Source organism: Peromyscus eremicus, chromosome 19, assembly GCF_949786415.1.
Source record: "Peromyscus eremicus chromosome 19, PerEre_H2_v1, whole genome shotgun sequence".
Classification (NCBI taxonomy): Eukaryota; Metazoa; Chordata; class Mammalia; order Rodentia; family Cricetidae; genus Peromyscus; species Peromyscus eremicus.
In genome coordinates, this window is record NC_081435.1 from 35,649,836 (window position 1) to 35,666,805 (window position 16,970).

Genomic DNA, 16,970 nt, shown 5'->3' on the forward strand with positions numbered 1-16,970 from the left:
CTTGGTAATCTCGGTTGTACGGGGACCGAACTTGGGTCCTCTCTGAGAGCAGTGTCACTCGGAACAGCTGGGCCGTCTCTCCAGCTTCTGTCTTGAATTTTTGAAGGACCTTGGTCTTTTTAAGGTTATTTTTAATTAGGTGTTTGCAGGGGAGGTGTGCACGTGAGTACAGGTACCCTTGGAGGCCGAGAGACGCCATTGTCTACTGGAGCTTGAGTTACAGGCGGTTGTGAATCACCCGAAGTGGGTGCTGGGAGCCAAGCTCAGGTCCTGGAAGAGCAGCAAGTGCTCTTAACTGCTGAGCCATCTCTCCAGCCCAGACTTTTCTGTGGCATTTGTACCACTTTATAATCTCACCACTGGTGTGCAGGGTTCCAGTTTCTCTGCATACCCTCACTTGTTGTTCCCTGTTTTTGTTTTTGTTTTTTTTTTTCAGTAATAACTATTCCAGTGGTATGCACTAATGTGTCTAGGGTCTTACAGACACATTACATCTGCTCTGTGTTTTGTTTGTTTGTTCCATGCCTTTGTGGAAGAAGGGGGCTTCAGATTGCCTAGTCTGCCCCACACTCAAGGTGGCTGTGATTGTTCTAACAAGCATGCTTCGTTATTCCCTCTCTCAATGTAACGTTCTAGGAAGCACCACCTTGAAACAGAGCAAAGCAAAATACAACCTAACTTAGTTGCTGGGTGTAGGGTTATGCAAATAAATTATTTACATCGTTCTTCCCCTCTTATTTCCTCATAGATTTTGACATGGAACTGTCAAAATCTAACTTCAGAGAGAATATAATTGTATCAGTAGCTCTTGCTGGTTAGACTTTTGCATATTTAATAATGTGTGCCAATTAGCTGAATAATTTTTCTAATACAGTTCACGACCTTCATAATTTACACCATTCCTAAAGGATCAGGCTACACAGGTGATAGGCTTCTCATTGGCTAAGGCTTAAGTGTGTAAGAGAGAAAAGGAAGACTTGTGCAAGTTGGTCCTGTGTGCTTAGGCCTCTTGAAGGGGGAGGGGGGGACTGTTTCTGAACATAGCCCCATTGACCTAAGGGTTAGCTGGAGATAACCTGGTTTGGAAATTTTGGCTTTGTTACAAAAATGGAAACCAGCCGGTCCGTGGTGGTGCACGCCTTTAATCCCGGCACTCGGGAGGCAGAGGCAGGCAGATCTCTGTGAGTTTGAGGCCAGCCTGGTCTACAAAGCGAGTTCCAGGAAAGGCTCAAAGCTACACAGAGAAACCCTGAACCCTGTCTCGCAAAACCAAAAAAAAAAAAAAAAAAAAGGAAACCATCCAAAGAGATTTTCACAAGACAACACGGAAGCTAAGAATTGAGTTGATACTGGGAAATTGACCAGGGTTAAGTACTATAATTATGCCTTTGTACAGCAGCTTCCCACCCCTTCAGTCCCAATGCTTACTCTGTGTCCTGTGAGGAAAGCGGAGGGATCAGCATGGGTGGCAGACTCTTAGCATCCTGCCCGCCATTGTTTTCACTGCTTCAGGGGAACCTGGGCTAAAGTCAGCCCGTCTTGGCAGTACTCGGCTATGTTGTGGATTGGTCTTCAGCTGGCTAGGTTACAGTTGCATTGTTGGGGTCCTCTTCACCAGATCACTGGAGATACAATCACAGTGTTCGTCGGCAGCACCCAGAATGGTTTCACCAAAGCAGTGAGATGGATCAATCTAAGACGACTAAGCCCTGGCCTTGCAACTGTCGTGTTAACTGTTAGCTTTTGCTGTGTCTGTACATTAAGGAAGGTCACAATCTTAGCACATTAAGATGGTAACTGTCAGGGTAGTGCTTGGAGGCAGAGGCTGTGCCCATGTGAGACATTAATGGCTGGGTGAGTTCAATCAGATACGCCGCCTCCAGTGTCTGCATAATGGTATTTACTAGATTTTAAATGGACTGCTGAGAAAGATGAAATATAATCTCATGTATTATCTCTGTCTTGGAAAAAAAAGATAATTAAATTGTTCTCTTGCTAGCATATATTTTATTAACCTTTGTGGAGTCATCTTAAAGAGCAATGTCCCTGTAGAGTTGAAACCTTTCGCTCAGGTGGAATGTTACCAAGTGACTCTGTGAGTTCTAGGAATCCCATAATCCTAGGCTCGCTGGAGAGAGGAAAATGAAATGTAAATTTTATACAACTTAATTATTTTCCCCCTTTGTTTGTCTCTACAGAACCTAGAGAAGGTTCTAGTGGAATTTAATCACAAGGAGCTGTTCGATTTCTACAACAAGGTCTGTGTTTTTAAATGTTTTCTGATATGTAGCGATTTTCTAACACTTCTTGGTTTTATAAATTTTTATTTTTGATGCCTTATTATATGGCCAAATTCTTTAAACTCCTATAAGCACCTTGTATCTCACAATAGCTTCCTATACAGAGCCAAGATAAAGAGAATCTGAAGACTAAGTCAGAAAGAAAATGAAACGGTTTTAATTAATTACAGAGATAGGATTGGTGCTCTCTGTGAAACCAAACAGGACGCTGTGTGCCCCCTGTAGCCCCTGGTCCGCAGATATAGATCACCTGAAGTACGTCAGTGGATGGGCCCATGGGTAGAAAGAAGCTGCCAGGCTTTGTGATTTATCTCTCATTTATATTTCATTTTTTCCTTCCAAATACTGACTTTGTACCCCAGGAAAGTGCATTTCGTTAACTACCAAACTTTAAAGCCTTATCGTGTGGTGATAATTTACTAAGAAATAGCTGAGTGCGCTTCAGATAGTAATACTTGGAAGCCTTCCTCCTTCATAATGTAAAAAGTGAAAGGACAAGCCTAAACCCTGACATCTTTACGTAGAGAAAAGCAGCCCGAGCGGTGCCGTTGCGCCCGTGTGTGGGTTCAGTGTGGGTTCCTGTGCCCTTGCTCCCGTGGGTTCGCATGTTTCCAAACACTCGCTACCGTTCGCTCCCATCACTAACGTGCTCTCTTTATTTTTGTCTTTATAACAGCTTGAGACCATACAAGCACAGCTGGATTCCCTCACATGATGTTCTCGAAGACTGGCTTCGCCATCACATTCCTGCCACCTCGTCCTTTTGCCTTGAAGAGAAACGAACGTATATTTTCAGGAGGACTCGGTGACTTTATTCTCAGATAACATGACTTATCACTTCTTAAACAAATATCAGTGAAGGGAAATCATAATAAGAGCACTGGGGTTCCTAATATACCGTCTCTCCTCACGTGAGCCAAGAACAATTGTTGAGAAAGCCCCTGAAGGAAACCAACAGAGAATGCCATATTGCTTTCTCTGTCGCGCTGCTGCGTCATCACTTTGCCGCGGTCTTGCTTTCACGGATCACTGAAGGTCTGTAGGCGGCCGGTGTGACGTGTGCCCTGGCAGAATATGGAAGCTTATAATTACATTACTTAATTAGGGGAGCAGTCCCAGGCCATCCAGTGTCTCAGCATTTGTCTTAGAACTCCATTCTTGCTTGAGGTATGATATAGGAAGGAAATCTAAAATGGCGCCAGTACTGTTATGAGTTAATTCCAATGTGATCCTCTTGCCCTGCCCGATTGAATTCTTCTGACTTTAATGATTTACTAATCATCTAGGTTTATGTATATTTCTACAAATTAATAACAGTGCGCTTCACAGTGTGGAGACAGATTCAGATCGTGAATGAAAACACCTGTAATGAGGACTACATGGGAATCTGACATTTTAAATCAGAAGCTTTTGCATTCTCCTTCTGTGGATATGTTCATTGTTATCAGTCAATAAAAATTTTATACTTTAGAATTAAACTCAAGTGTACAGTATTTTTATTTTATAACATATTTTAAGCTATGGTTATGTAAAAATATATGATTTCCTGAAAAAACAATCATTTGAAATTTTTATCAATGAAGTGTCTTACCTTGTTTCCAGAGGAAGGAGGGGAAGTCTCGGACATAGCCCTCTTCACAGGAAGGAATGCGATTTCAGAATGTCTTGCAGTTAAGCAAACCAATTACAGTTGAGCACGTTTCTCACGTGAGAGTTCTGGATCATACAGGGTTCACCTATCCGCAGCCAGTGTTCACTGTTTACCACAGATCCCGGTACTTGTTTATGCAAGAATGCTGTCGCTTAGAAGAATTGGAAGTTGGGGTTGTTGCAGAAAGCAAATGTTACAGCTGTTGTCCACAGCTGATGGGTCCTCAGGGTTTTAAAGTCCCGCTTGCGTTGCAGTACAGCCCAGTGCGGGTTACAGTGTAGCGTGCCGTGCTCCTTTCTGTGGCCTGCAGGCCTGTCTTACTTTCTTTTTCCTTAGATGACATCTTAGGGTTACTGCCACTGTGGCAAAACACCATGACCAAAGAAACTTGGGGAGACAAAAATAGGTTAAATGTATGCATATTTATTTCAAGACTTGTGATATATATTGTTAGATTGTTTTCCCAAACAGTTGAGTGTTTCTGCTCCCTCTCCCAATAAATAAGAATTCACACACCCCAAGCCTTTCTATCAGCTGGTTCCTCCTGCTGTGCACCCTACCCTTAACATTCTTCTCCACTGGGAATTATAGTTCGTATCTGTCAAGAGACTGAAGAAGGAAACGCTGCTTCCTAGTAGAAATATGTTGTGTTAGTAAATCCAGGAGTGAAGAAAAAACGTTTGTGTTTTTTTTTAAGATCAGCAAATGTATGCAGCTCAGTAAGTATAAGGGGCTTGAAGGCAGATATTTATTTTCTTAATAATACATATTCACTGAATAACATGCTGCCAAGAACTCTGCAGACATAGCCACCGTGTTGACCTGATGAGCAAAACAAACAGTCCCTGCCCACTTGAAAAAGAATGTAGGGTCAATAAAGTACACACGCATGCAGTCAGTCGGCAGGCAGAGAGAAGTGTAATTGGAGTCTAATAAGGAAAACTTCAATAGGGAACCAAACCTGAGGCTGTCGGTGGGTTTCAGGAGGGATTCCTTGGAGAGTGAAACTTGAGACGAGTTCTGTTGGATAAGATAGAATGACAGAGCAGAATTAGAGAGAAAAGCATTGCAGACAGACTGCTTCATGCAACAAAAACCCTAGAGGTTAAAAGAGACTTACTAGTGTATTTCAAGGGCCAACAGATCCGTGTGGCTGGAGTCTACCGGACAGTGGACTAGGGAGCTGCTCCAGTTTGTGAACTAGACAGGTGTTGGTCCCTCACCAAGTGCTGCCATTTCTCCGACCTAAATATATTACAAATGTATTTCCAGGTCTCTCACGTGTCCAAGCCACCTCCATCTTTGCATCCACCCCAGCTTGCCTTCAGCCCAGGCTTCATTCTGGGCTAATTAAACAGAATTAAACAGTAATCCTACTAATTATACCATTTCCTTGTTAAAATCCTTCAAAGGGTCCCATTATACATCAAACAAAATGTAATGACCTGGCCCCTCAGCCAGATCCTAATTCATGTTTCCTGTGCATATATTAAACAAATTGCAATTTGCTAAAGATCATTTCTCTTAGCTTCTTAATAGGAATAATAATCCAAACAATAGCAATGTTTTGAGGATTAAGTGAGATAATTGTGTTAAACATTTTCTCTAACTCTGATTCCTGCAATCACATGAAAGTGTTAGTGTATTTTTATAACCCTTGAGAAAATAGACTTTCTCTTGAAAGGGTTCCAGGTGAGCTTGAATTCATGTCGAAATTACTAACAGCTTTATGAAAGTCTTTCTCTTGGAGTTTGTTTGAAGTTCTAACAATAACTCCATCTTTTCTACCATAATGCTAAGCTAATCCTTTTTTAATTTTCTATTATCCAACTATTGTGGTATGTACATGATAGCACCAGAATAAGAAACATGCTTTTGTTTGTTTGTTTTACAAGTACCTTTCCACATGGTCCTTCTGGCTTTAAGAAATCTTTCTCTCAGGCTGGGGAGATGGCTCAGTGGGGTAAATGCACTGTTGCTCAGGGCTGGTAACCTGAGTTCAGGTCTCCAGGACACACATAAAAGCAAGGCATAGAATTCGAGCATCTGTGCTCTCAGTGTTCGTATGAGGGAGATGGGATACAGAGACAGGGGCACATCTGGAAACTCAGCCTAGCTCGCCTAGTGTGTGCAGGGAACATGGTACAAGGCAAGGGCCAGGGTCTGAGGGTTCCCTTGACCACGCAAACACAGTACGCATGATACTTACTTTTATTTCATTTGGCCTTATATAATGTCTTCCCTACGTTGTTCGTTATACCAGGGGCCAGTACATGGCTCTGCTTACCATGTCTTTCTCAGTAGAATCCCATTAGTACTCTAACTTCCCAGCTCACTCTAGAGACAACTGGATCTGTTGGAGTGCATGTTGGGGGCGTATGGTGAGGGACCATGGGTGAGCTCAAGAGGTGACTGAGAACACAGCCAGCAAGAGTTGAGGCTCACAGCCCTCCAGCCAGAAAGAAATTCTGCAAAGCTCTCGAAGAGCCTTGAAGTAGGTTACACAGTGTAGCTGATACCTTGATAGAGCTTTATGAGATTCTAAACAGATCAGCTAAACTCTGCTTAGACTCATGACCCAGGTAATTGTGATAAAAATGTGTTGTTTTAAACTTCTAACACATGGTAATTTGTTATGATACAATGGAGAGCTAAGACAACAGCTGTGCCATTCATGCATAGCGTATGTCTACACTTTTGCACCAACAGCAAAGTTGAGCAGTTATAACAGAGACCCCCCCCCCAAAATGTGCAAAGCCTACACATGGTCCTCTGTAGGGGGAAAAAGTGTGCAGATGCCTGCATTATATTCTGCCTTCTAAACTGGGACGTTCATAGAAGTCTTAAGTTGTAAGATGGATACGGTGAGTGTTTCCATAGCGTCACTTACATTGTTATCCAACAGGAACCTGTCTTCTATGCTGCTTTGCAGCTACTTCAAACCATAACACTAAATCTCACCGGTGGATTGTGAAAGTCAGCTTTGAGCAGGCAAGGATTGTAACATTTGAGGGGTAAGGAGCAGTAAGGCGGAGGAAACCCAGGTCCCAACCTCTTCCCGTGGCTCACTTCTGCCTACGTGCCCACAGCAGATGGCTATATAAGAAAACATGCTTGAGCAACTAACTCTATTTGGGTCAAGTGAGGCCTGTATACTGTCATTTAGCCTATGGCTTAACTAATTTGATAACATCTTTTTAATTAGGCAGTCATTTAAAATATATTTTAGAGGGACCAACATTTAACAGCAGATACTGCAAACTGTATAAATGTCAAAGAGAATAGAACACCTAAAGGAGAAAACCAAAACATGATAGCAGTCCACAACTTCAGCATCAACTCTTGGAGTTCCTATGACCGTATAGTCTTCCTCCTCTCCAAGTATGGTGGATTTTGAGCAAACCCTGAGTGGGCATTGTGAATTTGCCCCAGAAGTCTTCCTGTAATTCCTTTCAACTGCTAAAAAGGGACAGGTGGGGCACTTCTGACTTGTTCAGACTCATTAGTAAGAAGCTAGTCAGCTAGTCGGGGGGTTATAATTTTAAGTTACAGATCAGTCAATTTCGCTTCCTTAAAACTTTGATTTTTTTTTGTTAAAAGTTATGCAAATAGTCTATTGAATAGACCAACCTCATTTAACACTAAAATTAGAAACACTTTAATTTGAATTTTATAGTAAAGCTTAATGGAATTTATAATTTTGAAAAAAAAATGAAGGGATTTTCATCATTGTTCCCCTTCTTCTGCAACCTTGAAATCTCCTAAGACTGTTGTGTCTCTGGAGGATGAGGTGTCGACCTTTACAGTCCAAATCCAGGTGACTGTGGTTGCTAGCTTGCTTTGTCTTATTTAAAATGGACCATTTCTAGTTTCTATGTCAAAAGAAATAGACCGTAGATATAAGGAAATGCACAAGTAGGGGGTCCAGTCTATACTCCCATACGGAAGATAGTCATGGTGGGTTAGTCTTCGAGACAGGAAAAATACCAAGTGTATGATACCTTTCCCTTAGCAGGACCAGACTTCAGTCTTTTCAGTGGCTTATGAAAATCTGAGAGTCATTTCTTAAAGGATTCAATTTCTTTTTTACTTTTCCTTTTTGTTTTATTTTCTGTTTTTTGAGACGGTTTCTCTATGTAGCCCTGCCTGTCCTGGAACTTGTTTTGTAGATCAGGCTGGCCTCGAACTCACAGAGATCTGCCTGCCTCTGCCTCCCAAGGGGATCAAAGGTGTGCACCAGTACCACCAGGCCAAGGATTCAATTTCTTAAAGTATCTTTTTCTTCAAAGAAATCCACGAAGGAAAGCAATAGACAGTAAATTCAATCATTGCATTTATTTTTACTGGTGTTTTGATTTTTTTACTTTTTCACAAACACAGATTACATATGCATTTATTTTTGAAATTGAATTTCAGAGAGCACAGTTCATCTTACCAGAATCATTTAAGGCAAAGTCAGTAAGGAAGTTTTTCTCCTCTATCATAAATATGGATTTACCATGAGGCATGGCTTCCTTGATTTCTCAAGCTCGTTTCTCGTGCCTCCTAAATTCCTACTTTTCTTTTATGCTATCTTTCTAGCCCACAGTGCAGACTCTCTCTGCAGGTTCAGCCAGGCCTCCTCGAGACAAAAGGCTCTTGAAAAAAGATACCCTAACACTTCCGCACCGGATGCTCCAACTTCTCTCTCTCTCTCTCTCTCTCTCTCTCTCTCTCTCTCTCTCTCTCTCTCTCTCTCTCACACACACACACACACACACACACACACACACACACACACACACACCATGCAGGAGTGTGGTATGCTTTGGCAGAGAAACACAGTAATTTTCCAAATGGCCAGAGGAAGAGTGACTCACGAATCCCAGACCACGTGTTGCACACTGCAGTCCAGCCTGTCTATGGCATGCTGATGTAAGTAGGTCTGCAAACATCATGGTACTTGAGAAATGTAGGCTGAATGAGTTAGTGGAGCGCATAAACAGTATTTCTCCCTCTGCCTCTCCTTATTTGCACAATACCATCTAAATTTTTTAAACAACCCAAATCATTGTAGACCTCAAGTAGTACAAGAGTAGTTTTCAGACTCTGCGAGCCATGTGCATCTGCAATTCCATGAGGGCACAGCCCCTCCTGGGGAGGCTCTCTTAAAGTCACTGATCCCTTCATTCATCATGTACATATGGAGAGTAAAACCTTAATGACCAGCTGAAACCCAGATTTTTGCCACCCAGAAGGCTAACGCTTGCTCTCCCATTGCTCGGAAGAGATTTATGACAGTCATGAAGTTGACCTAGACATGCTTCTGGGTTCTGATGCTGCAAGACCTGAAAACAATTACATTCCTACCGAATTCTGAGGTTATTTATAAGACAGAGTCAAATGAAGTGCTCCAGAGAGACATCAACAACATTCTTCTATTGAGAGGTATGTTCAGCATGGATAGGGTTTGTGAGCTCATTGCCAAGAAGACTTTAATTTCCTGCTGAAAAGTGCATTTTGATTAAAGACATGGAACAGACACATCCTGTGTACACTCCCTACAAGGAGACTTGACCCACCGATTGGAGGCAATTCAATGACAAAGTTTGAAAAACAGATCTCATGGGGCTCGGATTGTTCAAGGTTATCACAAATGTGCTACCTGATCAGAGTTGTTTTTTTTTTTTTTTTTTTTTTTTTTTTTTTAATTGTAGATAACACAGAATGCAGGAAAGGTGGGAAGCCAGGCACAAGGCTATTCAATATTTGGGGTAAGCATTCCACCTATGCAACCAAAACTGTGTGTGCCCTTCAGAGTGGTATCCTGTAGAGGGATCTGTTTCTTCCTGATAGACTGACCATCTACAAAGCTTCACTACCTCATGCAGAATGTCCTGTGAGCCTTAAAGTCTAGGTCCTTCTGTACCCGTTGTAGTGTTTTTTACTGTCTGTTCTATCCTTTGTGTGGTAATAGAGCAGCAAAAACAATGTCACCAGATGCATCGGCCTTGAGGACTTGTGAGTTGCCCTATGCAGAATGTGCTCACGCTGTAGGCCCGTGGGTTCTGAGGGTGGCCACCTTGGCTGAGCATGCTGTTAGCCCTCTCCTGTGTTTGGGTCAGTGATCTTGTGAAGCTCTGCTTGGTGGGTTCCGATGTGTTGGCGGGTGCTCGGAGCCGATGATGCAGTGGAGTGTGACCACCATCTGTGAGCTTCTTCAGAGGCTCCCTGAGGATTTGCACACACATGCTCCTCGGCTCTGAACCAGCTCCCAGGAAACACTCTCCTGCACTGACCGCCCTGAGTCATTTTCTTGGGGTACTGCCATCCCACAAATGCCGCTCTACTTTTGTATCTATTTTCTTAGTTCACACTTTCAGTTTAATGTGTAGTGAAGAAAATCTCCAAACAGTTTAGTCACTGCTTGTATTTTAGATCCGCGGTCTATGTAGAGTTTTCGGGGCTATAAACAAGCTGATTGCAAAATAGGGCTGTGACAAATCAGATTTTCTTCCTATAGAAAAGGATTTTTTTTGAGATAGGAAAAATTCCTATAACTAAATAATTGTGCATTTCATGGGTTTTCTAAAATTCACCTTGTTTAGGTTTTACTAAAGGAAGCCACCTCTACTTCATGAACTTCTCTGTACAGGGTATCTACTTGAACAATTGCAAGGAAAGGATAAATGTTGTCTAGAAGTGGAAATATTCTACCTCTACCCACTTCCCTGTGGTCCTCTTTCTAGCCATTCACATCCCTTGAGGAAGAATGGCGTGTCTAATAACAAGTATAAAGTACAGGTCGCCCATATGTACGGATGGGCAGAGTAGCTGTAAAGACTGTGAATGATGCTTCTCTCACTCACTGCTTCTGATCCATGAGTTAGAATTGCCAATGATTAGGGGCCCTTCAGGGTCTCTCCATCTTTCTGTGCCGCAGGAAAGCACCGTTGCTGTGGGTTTATGCCATAGAGCAGGCAGGGACTAGAGAGAGACTGTCTAAACTTGGAGGTGAAGCTGGGGAGTGATGAATGGGGAGGAAGTCCTTAACTAGGCATTATGGGTGAACCAGATGCTCCAACCTGCCATTACTAAGTTCTGAAAGATGATCAAGTGTCTGTCCCTCTGTATGCAGCTCCCTTGGGAGAAGAGCTGAAGAGTGATGGACAGAACGAGATTTGCATGTTTAGCAGCTCTCAAGCCAATGCCATTAGTGCAATAAAAATTCATCTCTGTCCTTTATAGCTCTTCAAAGATCTGCCTGACCTTCTGTTGTAAACATCTGTGGAGAGCTGTACACAAAAATATCAAAGGCATCATTTGGACCTTTCGGTTCCCAAGTGGGTATAGAGCAAGAGAAAGAGGATTTGAAATCAATGAGTTGAGCTCACTCTGAGGAACACTAGTGAACGACTTCTAACATTACTCTCCAGATAAGCTAAATGTCCACCTCTCTGAGAACAGAGGAGAGATATGGCTGCATCAGCTTCAAAGACCCATTCAGAGTTGGGAATATAGCTCCGTGGAGTGTTTACCTAGTATATGTGAGGCCCGGAGATCCATTCCCAGCACCAAGAAAAAAAACACCGAAGGGATTGATGGGTTACCCACACCTCCCACAACACATTGGTGACGGGTGTGACTCTCAGTTTGTCACAGGATGGGAAGCCTACCCTTCTCTACACTTACTTCTGAGACAGCTTGAATTACAGTCTTCCAGCTCCTAGGAAACCAAGGAGGTATGGGGTAGTCCCCTGGTAGCCAGGACTCTCTCTTGTAGCCTTTGGCTTCACTTGTGGAGTGGACGAACAGAAAGCATTTTGGCCTCTTTCTAGACTGGCTTGTAGCATGCCACCAGGGAAAGTGGGAAGCCAAGGGAAAGGGATGTGATGGTAACTGACAGATCAAGTTACCGTGGTGTGCTCCAACAACAGATGTCCAAGCCACTCCAGGGCCACATGTATGCCTCCTTTTCCAAATGCATTTGGTCATCTGCAAGTGGAACTGATGCGAATCATATGAAAACTGTGTGATTTGCCTCAGGCAGGGGGGATGAATGAGTTGAAAGATTCTTCCATGTGTGATTCACTCTCTAGTATTTCACCATCCCAGTGTGTATCAAAAGCAGACGGAAACGTTACTGCGATGCCAACGGGCTGCTACCTCAAACAGTTAACTGGTTCTGTAAGTGCTTGTTGGCTGAACTTCACCCACAATATGTGTTACAGGCAGGGAAAGGGGAAACGTTAATCACATTAGTGGTATTAGAGCTTTAAAGACCATGCAGCATTTCAGTTCCCTGCATGGGGTTCCGAAGTGTCCTAGGACATGTTTCAGAGTAATTAAACTTGCTTGCTTCTTTCTGCTTCTGCAGGGCTGCCTCTGAAGGGGAGGAGAGCCATATGGCAGGAGGATCCTCCCCCTAGACCAATCAACATGTCCTCAGCATTCTGCCCCCTTCAGCCACAGCTTGTTCCCAGCGTCCTTCCTCCATGAATCATGAGCAATCCCAAGACAGGCAGGATGGGAGCTGAAGACCACCAAGAGCTAGCCCTTCTGGCAGAGAGATGCTTTTCAGTTCTCAGACGGCAGTGCCCAGGATGCACAGACAGAACCCTGGTGCATTCTTTGAGGTTTGTGCTGTGAGAGTGTGGTCAATGAAGGAATACATTGGCTAGTGTGCTACACATAAACCAGAGAGCCTTCATTCATTAAAAAATAGTAAAGAAAGGAAAGTGAAATGGCAAAGGGTGTGCATGCGTGCGTGCGTGCGTGCGTGTGCGTGTGCGTGTGCGTGTGCGTGTGTGTGTGTGTGTGTGTGTGTTTGAGATGTTTTTAAGGGGAAAAGTGACATTTTTTTGGTGGCATCATGATTATCGTATTCAAATGGGATCCTGGACAAAGGCTCTGCCAGGAAACTCTGTTTGCTTAGTTACTTATTCATTGACAGCAGCTACCTAATGCACTGTTTGATAATCCACCAAGCAGGGTACTGCCAGGACTCTGTCCTGCTTGAGGAGGACAGTGGCACTAACAGCGTTTCCTCAGGGTCTCAGGCAGAGGCTGACCACTGGGAGAAGAGGCACTTCCTACTGACTCCTGTAGCCATTTGGGGCAGCGAGGAGCGAGGGGGGAGGAGAGGGAGGGGAGTGAGGTGGGGGGATTGGCGGGGGGAAGGGAGGAAACACCAGCACACCTGCCTCTGAGGGGCAGTGACTGGTTCCGGCGCCAATCTGAGTGCCGGGCTGAACACCACCCACCCTGAGTGGGCAGTGTGTGTGACACTGGATACACCTTCATCAAGCAAGGGCCTGTTGGAAATGTGTAGCGCTTGGATGCTTGTAAAGACCTTTCAGATACCTGTGCTCCCTGGATCCTCTCAGAATTCTCTAGAAAGTTGAGTGTGTGGTTTCTATTTTCTAGATGACCAAATCAAGTTTCCTAAAACCACCCAGCTCACTTCAGACTAGGATTCCAAATTTCTGATACTCACATTGGGGCTCTTTTGATACAGTGCCAATTAATGTTTGCCTCGTGTGAACAGACTCCAAGTACTTGCTCTGCCTAAAGGCTGAAAGCCCAGTAAGCCCTTCTATGTTGTGTGGTCCCTATAGTAAACTTTCTCAGTGGAAAGTGTTGGAGGCACCACGCTGGTGGCGGGAGCCATCCAGTATGTTCCAGCAGCTCACTGCCAGTGACTGGTAAAGGTATGAGAATCTGCCCCATCCCTGTGTCCAGAGCACACAGTCCATTCATGAACTTGCAAGCCTGGCCCAGACTAGAGAGTCCCTTTCCAGGCTCTCCCAACACAGATGCTGGGCAGGACTTCCAGCCCCTCTGCATTCCCACTCTTCTCACTAACTGGGACCTTCCTCCTTTCTCATATATTGCTTAATAGACACCCGCACCATGCCACATCTTCCACCCAAATCAGTATTTTCTACACACCTGGACACTGGTTATGACTCTGCTTATTGGGAGCTGTTGACTGGCTCTGGCCTGAACATATCAATAAACTTCTCATCCACTCGATAGACCTCAACTGCGCCTCCTCCAACCTGGCTTGAACCCCTGCCTGGAGGAGAGAGATCTTCCCTCTAACTCTATCCCAAAAAGTTCCCTCTTAGTTGCCATTTTATCATACCTTAGTTTTTTTTGCACATTAAGCTTTCCTTATTTCAGTTACTATAAAGTTTCTGTCTCCTGATTGGACTTAAATTGATGTACTTACCAAGTACCTGTGTAGTGTCACAGATGAGGAAAATGAAAGAGTTGGGTTGTTATTGGCAGATATTTTTGTAGTGTACCTTTGATCACTTTTTAAAGCACCTGCTTACTTCGATGCTGAACACATCCAAAGTTCTGAATGTAGACTGATTTACTGGGCACAGTTCAGTTTTAACACCGCTGTTTGGTGGGGTGCAATAGCAGCTCATGGAGATGGCAGTGTGCAGGAAGAGACGGGGAAGCTGCCCATATAGACCACCATTCACTTGGTCAATAAAACTGACCACTAAACTTCTGAGTGTGATCCTCGGCAACAACTTCTGGAGCAGTGAGTGAAGGAAACATTCGGTAGGAAAGACTGAAAACCACACAGCAGCATCTTAAAGGAACCATAGACAGACCACGTGGTCGCACCATTTATGAAGCTTAGAGAGGATAAGTGACTTGTCCGGTGTCATGTGACCCCTTTGTGGCAGAGCTGGGAGGAAAAAGCAGGTTTCATCATCAGTCTGAACCGGGCCATCACTTTCTCTAAGTGTGGTGGACACAAGGGTTGGTGACACAAACTGCCTGTAGTCAGAAGTTTTCCTGCGTCCCACCAGGTTCTGCAGCCACTCGAACCCAAGTAAACACACAGAGGCTTATATTAGTAACAAACTGTATGGCCCAATGGCTCAGGCTTTTCACTAGCTAGCTCTTACAACTTAACTCAGCCCATTTCTTTTAATCTATGCATTGCCACATGGCTTCATGGCTTACCGGTACTTTCACATCTTGCTTCTCCTGGTGGCAGCTGGCAGCGTCTGCCCCACCCTCCTTTCTTCTCCTCTCTCTCCAGTTCAAATGTCCTGCCTAACCTTATTCTGCCTCACCGTTGGCCAAACAGCTTCATTTATCAACCAGTCAGAGCAACACATATTCACAGCATACAGAAAGACATCCCACAGCACTTCCTCTTTTCTGCCTAATCAAAAAGGAAGGTTTAAACCTTAACATAGTAAAATTACATACAATAGAACAGTTATCAAGCAAGAATTACAGTTACAATATCTAGTCTATTTGTATTTGGCAAAATTAAAGAAAATAGTTTATCCTATATTTGTGAGTCTAAAGTTTCATATCCAATTTATCTTTTATCATGACTAAGGAAAACTATAATTGTAACTATCTAGTCTTCAACTCCATCAAAGACCCCAGAAGGATATAATAGTACCTCAGTAAACAGGAAGTGCATGGCAAGCAACTTCTATAATTCTAGAAATGACAGAGACAGCTGGCTGCCTGGCCAGTCATCCAAAGTTCCTCTGTAACATTGGGGCATCTACCTTCAGCCTATATGCCTAGAGTCTCTGGCATAGCTTTCAGTTAAGCAGGAAGTTTTAAGGATTGTCTCACCTATTGGCAAAGTTCATCAATCACTTCTTCCTGTGTCTTGCAGAATGTCTGGCAGTTTCTTCTGCAAAGCAAGAACTTGAAAGACCATCTCACCTTGCAAAGTTTAGTGGTCACTTTCCTATGGGTCCTGCATGTCCAGTTTATACAACATCCTGTCAAGTAAGCAAGGCAAAAGCACCTTTTTACCCAGTGGTTAACTTTGGGCACAAAGAAAGCAAACTCCATATGGAGTTTCTTTGATGCCCATCATTTTCCCTGAAGTAGATTGGTGCTGCCAGGAACAAACATGTCTCAATGTCCAGAAAAGTCTAAGTTTTTAAAACATTTTAAATGCCATATTCTGTACATCTGTACTACCTACCTAATTGAAATATATCTATGTATACCTAGAAAACCTAACTAACATGACTATAAGTTTGATTATCATAGATGACTAATTATTAATCTGTATTTCTTAATTATACATTACAATTTTAAATGAGTTGCATAAACATAATCATTTAAACAAGAGTAGAAATATATATATATATATATATATATATATACAGTATAACAAAATTAACTTTAAATTTGTATCAATAAACTAAAATCCATAGCAATGTAAAATGTTTCAAACAAGTTGTTGCTCTTTAAAAGTAGACTCAATAATCTACCCTTTTATCCTATCATATCTAACTGCCACCAGAAAGTAGGGGGAAAAATACCTTAATACATGCATGCATAGCTATTCCATACCTACTTCTAAAAGAGTTAATTTGGGGAATCCTAGTAGTTCCTCTGCAATACTGTTACCTTTAGTATGGCAAACAATGGTGTGTCCAATATGCTGGATCTAGGATTTGACTTCCCTGAAAGTAACTGAAATGTTTTAAGCCCTGGCAGCCACTGGAGTGCCCTCCTCAGAACATCTCTGAGTTGTCTGCTGTGTTCTTGCAGCTGAAGGTAAAGTCTCTCCACCAGTCCTTTGCAGCCTTTGTGCTTTAATTATGCTAATGATCTCCCTTATCACACTGGTTTGCTCATCTGGATGGACCTTTGGTTGTTTTGTTATTGCTCAACAGTTGGTATTTTTCCAGGGAACCACAGCGTGGAATCCTTAATGAAGTGAGGGAGCCAACAAAGCCTGTTCCTTGTACTCCCATGAAGCTTCGACGAAAGCATGACTTCTAGCTTGAGCTCTGAAATGAACGTATGGGCATATGTGACACACTATGCTCTACTAATTTTTCATCCACAGATGGGTCACAGATGAACCCACGAGGGGTGTGGATGCAGCAAGGGTTGCATGAGCTAAGTCAAGCCATGTTGAGAATGTCTTTGTTGGCTGTCATTGAGAGGCTGATGAATTGATTTGGGATGTGCATTCGCCTCTTTGTTGAGAATCAAGAAGCATGTGGGGCCAAAGGAAATGTGTC

At 43.2% G+C, this 16,970-nt stretch overlaps 1 long non-coding RNA gene across 1 annotated transcript; it reads left to right on the top strand.

Annotated features, from left to right (window-relative positions):
* The first annotated feature begins 1,345 nt into the window (after positions 1 to 1,345).
* On the top strand, positions 1,346 to 3,778 carry LOC131895866 (uncharacterized). The gene is made up of 2 exons (XR_009375308.1): positions 1,346 to 2,258; positions 2,977 to 3,778. It is a non-coding gene; the product is annotated as an uncharacterized LOC131895866 (long non-coding RNA).
* The last annotated feature ends 13,192 nt before the right edge of the window (positions 3,779 to 16,970 follow it).